Raw genomic sequence first — 8263 nt, 5'->3', positions numbered from 1 at the left:
CATATGCGGTATAGATTTAATTACATGTATTTTCAATCCCTTCATTATTTTTTTAGAATTTAATTTCATGGTGTAACATTTTAATTGAACTATTATATAAAGCCAAGAATAAAACGACTTTATTATGTAATGTTATGTAAAGATTATCAGTCATATCACTATGTTATTTTTTTCTTAAGCCAAGAATAAAACGACTTTATTATGTAATTTCAAACACTCATCATATTTCACATCAAATGATACAATATTCAAATAACCATACATGGCACATCATGCTTTTGTGTTATCAACTTTGTAGAAATTGGTTAATGTTTTCCCATCAAGTTCCTTAGTGAAAAACCTTCTCATGTAGTCTTCATACACGAAATCCCTATAAACCGCGGGTTTGGTACTAGATACGAGCTTTGGGAACGGCCCGTATAGTTTGTTTCGGTTGCTAGGATTGAAAAACACAGCGATGGAAACACGCGCACCTTCAACAGGGTTTGCTAATACGCGATGTTGCGCACTTTTGTATTCATCGTTTGACATCATCTGTAAATTTAAAAAATAAAATATATATATATATATATATATATATATATGTATCGATTAGTTCATGTAAGCAATTACTTGGACTTGCGTTTTCGAACATGTTATATCACAAAAAAAAGAAAAAAAACCTTTTTAAGTTTGTGGATAAGGTGGTGTAAACGAGTCAAGTTGCTCGTAAGGTCATTGGGATTGGCTCGTTTTAGCCCGAGCTCAAGCCTAAAAATAAGTTTGTTTAGTAAACGAGCCTGAGCCCGAGCCTCACTTATCAAACAAGCCATTGGGCTCACGCTCGTTTACTAAACGAACTTATTTATAGGCTCGAGCTCAGCTCGGTTTAAGCTTTTAAACAAGCCAAGCTCGATTAGCTCAACAACGGCTTGACTCATTTATATTACTTTTATCCGGACACTTAAATTTTATTTTTTTTGTATAAAATACAAAATTATAATTAAATATCTATAAAAGTTATTTAAATATGTACATGCATTAACTTATAAATAATAAACGAGCCATAAATATAAATGAGCGGAGCCAACCTCGAGCTTGAACAACTACTCATGATTCTAGCTCGACCTTTAAAAATTAAAAATAAAGCTCGAAACAAGGGGTGGCAATTGTGGCCCATTGGGTTGAATGGGTTGTATCAAAATGTATATAATGGGTCAAGCTAAAAAAAGAAAATGACTTAAACTGGTCAAAACGGGTTAACATTTCTCGAGTTCTTTTTTTTTTTTTTTTTTTTATGGAACGAAAAAACGGAGGAAACATTTTAGTATTTTTACTTTTTAAGTTTTTTTATTTATATTTCGAGTTATAATATTTTAATAATTATTTTTTTTTTGAATTTTTTAATGAGGGGTGTTTTGAAATCTCAACCCATTTCACCCATTTCAAAAACCCCTCATTAAAAAATTCAAAAAAATAATTAAAAAATTATAACTCGATATAAATAAAAAAACTAAAAAAAGTAAAAGTACTAATAAGTTTCTTCCGTTTTTCTCGTTTATAAAAAAAAACTTTAAGAAATGTCAACCCGTTTTGATATGTTTCAATCATTTTCTCTTTTTAGTTTAGCCAATTTTGACTCATTATATATATTTTAATACAACCCATTCAACCCAATGGGTCACATCTGCCACCCCTACTCGAAACGAACCAAGTTCGAGCTCTCATAAGTTAACCAAGACGCGCTCGAGTTTGGTTACCTGTAGGAGATCACCTATGTTAACAACAATAGCACCATGAACAACCTCAACATCAGCCCACTCATCACCACACTTAACCTGCAGCAACCCACCAACTTCATTCTGCACCACCATGGTTAACACCCCAGGATCGGTGTGCGACGACAGCCCCACCGTGAGCTCCGGCTGCGGACACGGCGGATAATAATGTGATGCAAATACCCTTCCTTCCAAGTTCCAAACATGTCAACTCCTTCAATCTATCACTTTTTACACCCAGTCCTTCACACAATATAGACATCAGTTCTTCTCCTAACCGGACCGCCGCCTTGTCCCATTCCGCGAGCGGTGTTCAACACATCTCGGGTACCGACTCCCAGTCGGGCTCCACGGGTGACATCCTCACCTGTAAACAGGGGTGTGCATGAACCAAAAAAAAAGGGAAAAGTGAACTGAAATAAAAACTGACGGCTTTGTTTTGCGTTTTTGTAAAACCGAATTTATAGGTTTTCATTATTTTTAATTTTATTTCAAATAATTTATATGAATTTAATAATTATGTAACTCAAATATTTTACTCCGAATATATAATAATCATTTTGTTTGTAATTCTACAAAATGATTTTAGGCCCGGTGCATTAATTTGCACCAATTTTTTTTTCAACACAGATATTTTAAGCTCAAATTATAAAATGTAAACAAACCCATACCGAAAATCGAAACCGAACTGTTTTCAAATATTCAAAAAATTTAATAAAAACTGACGGTTTTGTTTTTGTAAATGTAATAAAAACAGAAAAACAGAGCTGAACCAAATTTATAGGTTTTCATTATTTTTTAATTTTATTTCAAGTAATTTATATAAATTTAATAAATATGTAACTCAAATATATTTTAGCCCGAATGTACAATAATCAGTTTGTTGTTAATTTAACAAAATGATTTTAAGCCCAGTGCATTAATTTGCACCAATTTTTTTTTCAGCACAAATATTTTAAGCTCAAATAATCAAACCTAAATAAACCCAGACCGAAAATCGAAACCGAACTAATTTCAAATATTCAAAAAATAATGTTTCGTTTTTGGTTCGGTTTTAGCCCAAAACCGACTAAAACCAATGAAGCGAAACCAAACGGGTTTCAAAAACCGAAGTATTGTTTTTTGGTTCAGTTTAAACCCAAAACCAACCAAACTGAACTGAACTGAAACCGACATATTAATTTAAACATTTAAAATCCAAAGTTTCATTTTTTGGTTCGATTTTAACTCAAAACCGACCAGACTGAACCGAACCGAACCCGAACGATTAAAAAAAAACTCAAAAAATAAAGTGTCGTTTATTGGTTCAGTTTTAACCCAAACCCGACCAAATCAAACAGTACACACCCCTACCTGCAACGTGTCACGCCAGCTGGCAGCTTTAGACTGATACAAGTCAAAGTTGGTGGAATAAGCTGCTCCTTTACCGGCCTCTCTATGATAAAACCGCATCTTATACTCCGTCAATTGCTCAAAAAAGTTCTTCATCGAACTAACAGCCGAATCGATTACATTTAACGGAATACTATGATTCACAATCTGAAAAAACCCAAGCGTGGAAGCCGATCGTCGAATTTGGTCAACGACCGTTGACCTTTTTTCGGATAAGTCGATAACTGGACCTTTAACCGAGGTCGGTTTTTGGGTTTCGGGCCGGGTAAATTCTCGGGCGGGTGGTGGAAGAAGCTGAGGGATGGCAGTGACACCAGAATCTACTAAGCCTTTTACGCTGATTTTTGATTCGTCGAATTGTTTCACTTCTTTGAGACGATCGTAGTCGTGTTTGTGTTTAGTTGTAACTGATGCCATGATGATGAATATTATTATTATTATTATTATTATGAATATATGCAATAAGATGAGTTTTCTAGTGTTTATATTGAAGGTACAAGATTTAATTGGTAGTGAAGTAACGTGTTAAATATGGATTCTATGCATTGATTGAGGTGGTTGTTGAGACAACGTAATATGTACATGTGACATGTTTGACTATTAAAAATTAAAATGTCGTGTAAAGTTAACCAATTTGTGTTTTTGTGGGGACCAAATAAACTGTCACCAAGTGTATGGGACTGGGAAATGTAGTAATGTACAAAATAAAAACGTTTAGGTTCATTGATTTATATAATCTCATCGTACTAGTAATCATTTATCACTCAAAAAATCGAATATCTAGCAGTCATTCGTGGACATTATTCAGTCTAGATCGAACGACATTAAATCCATGTGTTCGTTTATTACTTTATGTGTTCTGTTTTTATATTTAATCCAAATATTCCCACCCCGGGTCCCACATTAAAACCTAAATTTGAACCTGCTAAAGTTAGAACAAGCAATGGAAGATAAATTTTGCAAACTAAAACCAATTTAATTATTCCACAATTGTTGCTTTTACCGGTGGTATGGTTTAACGAGGGACAAGCTAAACTCTGAAAGCCAGCGTTGACCCAGTTAAAACAACATAGTTTAACCATGGTGGGACGACAAATCTCTCCAATTTAAAAAGTGCGGTGACCTAAACACAAGAAAATCATCGTTTAAAAAAAACTCTTAGCTGGTTAATGTTCTTTTCCTTTATGTAATGGAGGATCAATGTAGTTTTAAAACATGGGAAAGAAAACATAAAAAACCATTAAGGTAAAGTTAAAATATAAAGGGAGATAAAATGAGAAGTGTGAGAATGATTTGTGGTCACACAAAGAAACCCCTTAAAAAATTCAAAAGAAATAATAAAAAAATCATAGCTCAAAATATAAATAATAAACGAAAAAAATTTTAAAAACCAAAATATTTCACTCGTCATTCCCATTAAAAACAACGAAAAGACACAATGCCGAGAAAAAAGACACAATGATGAAAATTAACAAAAGACACAATTATAAATAAACAAGACACATTAGATTATAAATTATAACAAAATGCCAAACAAAATATAAACGATGTTTAGTAATATAACATAATATAGAAAAAAAAGGCACAATGTCAAGGGAAAAAAACACAATTAATGACGATAATAAAAAACACATTGATAAATAAAAAGACACAATTTCAAGAAAAAAAAGATACAATCAATGACGAAAATAAAAAACACACATGGATAAACAAAAAGACACAATAATCTTTTTTTCCTCAAAATTATGTCTTTTTTAGAACGAAAAAGACGGGAGAAACATTATTGTTTCTTTACCTTCTTTTTTTCAAATTTTGATTTATAATTTTTCATTTATTTTTTGAGGTTTTTTTTTTCCATATATTCTTCTCATTGTTTTCACTTTTTTCCCTTCTTAGAATAAGCAGACCAAAACAATAAAAACAATAATTAAAATAAACCACAATTGGGCTAAAACAAAATGCAGATGGGCTGGCCCAGTTTCATCCATTTGACCCAGTTAAAAAGTCAACTTGCATGCATGTGCTGTACTGCTGTGCATCCTCTGTTGACATTGCTTACAAAATTATTTAAACACATAGCTAATCTCACAATTAATAGTTTTAATTAATATATCCCACAATTAATCCATCCTGATCTCTGTCAAACCACCGTACCTAGCCACCAATGGCAACTACCTCACCGGACTACGACCGTCTAACCGAACTCAAACAATTCGACGAGTCAAAACTAGGCGTAAAAGGCTTACTAGACTCCGGCATCACCGCCATCCCACGCTTCTTCCACCACCCACCAGATACTCTTCCAGCTCCAAACCATAACAACAATAACCTTACTAAACTTACAATACCAGTAATCAACTTATCCGACGAAAAGTCAACGGTCGTTGACCAAATTAAAAAGTCAAGTTCCACATTGGGGTTTTTCCAGATTGTGAATCATAGTGTTCCGGTGACGGTTATTGATTCGGTTATTGGTTCGATGAAGAAGTTTTTCGAGCAACCGAATGAGTATAAGATGCGGTTTTATCATAGAGAGGTTGGTAAAGGAGCCGGGTATTGGACTAATTTTGACTTGTTTATGTCGAAAGCTGCGAGTTGGAGAGACACATTACAGGTATTTTAATCGAATTCGGAATTGATTTTTGAATGGAATACGAGTTTATGATTTCATATTCGATTCAAAGTCAAATTATATATGTGCGTGTGTTCAGTTAAGCTATTAGACTAAAACTGAAGTTATCAGTTAATCTATTTTATTAACCAATAGGTTTTCGGATTATTAGTTTAGTTGTTTGGTTGGGTTTATTCCGTTTAATAACCAAAACCAAAATTCGGCTAAAATTTTGGTTAGCTTTAAGTTTTCGGTTCATTTCAATTAACCATCAAACCAAAATTTGGCTAAAATTTTTGCTTAAAAATACATGAAATGAAGATATAAATACTTAAAGTGGAGGTATAATACATGAAATGGAGGTATAAAGGCTGAAAAATATATGAAAATATCAATGGCTCGGTTCGGTTAGTTGAAAGTAAATAAAAATATAAAACAAACACCGATTTTCAATTAATTCGATGAATCAATTTTTGGTTCGGTTTTAATCAATGTTTTAGGTATTGCTCACCCTTAATTTTAATCATACATGCTCTACTAATTCAATATCTAATTATCATCGTACTCAGTAAATCCCACAAATAAAAAAGCTATGGTAGGGCCTGAGGAGGGTAAGATGTAGACATCCTTACCTCTACCTCGTATGAATAGAGAGGCTGCGTCCGGTGAGACCCCCGGCTCAATAATTCAATATCTAACTCAAGCACAAAGTCTAATTATTTTTTATTTTTATTTTTTGAATTCAAATCGAATTTCAAATTTGAATGAACTAAATCTAATTTAAATTCGTAAAAAAACAAAATTCGACTAGTTCTAATATTCGAAATTTGATGCGTTGAACGCCCCTAACTGCAGGTAAGTATGTCACCAATGGAGCCAAACTGGGAGGTGGTGCCAGAAATGTGTAGGGAGGCACTGGTCGAATGGGACAAGGCAGCGGTGGTGTTAGCGGAAGAGCTAATGTCGCTTTTGTGTGAAGGATTGGGGATAAAAAACGAGAGATTGAAGGAATTGACATGTTTCGAAGGGAGACTGAGTGTGGCTCATTATTATCCACCGTGTCCTCAGCCAGAGCTCACGATGGGGATGACGCCACACACCGATATTGGGGTGCTGACCATGGTGGTGCATAATGAAGTTGGTGGGTTGTTGGAAGTCAAGTGTGGTGATGAGTGGGTTGATGTTGAGGCGGTTCCTGGTGCCATTGTTATCAACATAGGTGATCTGCTACAGGTACTTTTATGCTATTTATAAAGTCCCGTAAACTAGTTATAACTTAAGTTTTGGTAATACAATTGTGTTTAATACCCGTCAGGTAGTCGTTACTAATTACTTATCGGGGTATGTTTCATACTCGTCAAGTAGTTGTTATGAATCGTGTTTATGGTTAAAATGTTAGGTGTTAGGATATCCAATTGTTCATTACCTTGCATATGAAAAACTGATTTATAATTATAGGTGTTCATATGATTTTAACAATTAGGAACTTACCATTTATTAATAGTTCTCAGATTATATAATTGTGGGTATGATATTAGGTGATATCCGACTTGATTACCTAAAACATACATAACCGTTTACACAATTTCGTTTCTTAATCATTAGTTAATCGGGTAATCTAATAATTCACTAATTTTTTGTTACATATATATAACTTTCTTGGATAGTGTTTATATGAAAGTAAAATAGTAAAATGTACTTGAAAATCTCAGTAGGTATGCTAGATACAGACAGGTTTAGTTGGGTATTTGACACGATTACACAATTAGGTATGGACTGGGATTACCCATACACGCCACCGCTGGTAATAACTTTTATTACTAACTCTGTACCGGTCTCAATATGTTTCGGGTTTTCATGTTGCTTGCCGAAATTTTGATTGATTAATAAATTATTAAATAAATTTCTAAAAATAATATCTTGGTAGGAGAGAAAAAAAAGGCAAACTATTTTGTAAAATATTAAATAAGAGTTAAGAGCATCTTATAGTGAATGTTACAATTAGGTAATGATAATTGATATATTAATGTGTAACTATATAATTCTGAACAAAAAGCATGCATTAGACAACCGGTTATCTAGATTTGTAATTAGTTCAAAACACAAATCAAAACACTCGCTTACGCAAATTAATCCATATACGTGTTCATGTTTTTCACATTCACAGATGATGTCAAATGATGAATACAGAAGCTCGGAACATCGTGTATTAGCAAACCTGTTGAAGGTGCGCGTGTTTCCATGGCCACCTTTTTTGGTCCAAGCAACAAAGAAAAACTCTACGGCCCGTTCCCAGAGCTCGTATCTACCACGAAACCTGCTGTGTACCGGGACTTCGTGTATGAAGACTACACGAGAAGGTTTTTCACCAAAGAACTTGATGGGAAAACATTGACCAATTTCTACAAGATTGATAACAAAGAGGCATAATGTGGTATATGGTTATTTGTATACGTGTATTGTTTGATGTAAAATATGATGTGTGACATTTGTCACTTTTCAT

The 8263-nt window shown here is 33.6% G+C and overlaps 2 pseudogenes across 2 annotated transcripts; one reads left to right on the top strand and one right to left on the bottom strand.

Annotated features, from left to right (window-relative positions):
* Nucleotides 1-257: 257 nt before the first annotated feature.
* Nucleotides 258-3792, bottom strand: LOC143539167 (1-aminocyclopropane-1-carboxylate oxidase homolog 4-like; annotated as a pseudogene). The gene is made up of 3 exons (XR_013136383.1): nucleotides 3111-3792; nucleotides 1740-2124; nucleotides 258-534 (listed from the first exon to the last, which is right to left on the bottom strand). The product of XR_013136383.1 is annotated as a 1-aminocyclopropane-1-carboxylate oxidase homolog 4-like (transcript).
* Nucleotides 3793-5294: 1502 nt separating this feature from the next.
* Nucleotides 5295-8263, top strand: LOC143539179 (1-aminocyclopropane-1-carboxylate oxidase homolog 3-like; annotated as a pseudogene). The gene is made up of 3 exons (XR_013136386.1): nucleotides 5295-5763; nucleotides 6616-6993; nucleotides 7928-8263. The product of XR_013136386.1 is annotated as a 1-aminocyclopropane-1-carboxylate oxidase homolog 3-like (transcript).

The sequence above is a fragment of the Bidens hawaiensis genome, unplaced genomic scaffold (genome assembly GCF_021521415.1).
Source record: "Bidens hawaiensis isolate Kalapana, Puna unplaced genomic scaffold, B.hawaiensis_p1.1 tig00011819_1, whole genome shotgun sequence".
In the NCBI taxonomy this organism is placed as follows: domain Eukaryota; kingdom Viridiplantae; phylum Streptophyta; class Magnoliopsida; order Asterales; family Asteraceae; genus Bidens; species Bidens hawaiensis.
Note: the sequence above shows the minus strand (reverse complement) of the source record. Positions and strands in the feature narration are given on the sequence as shown.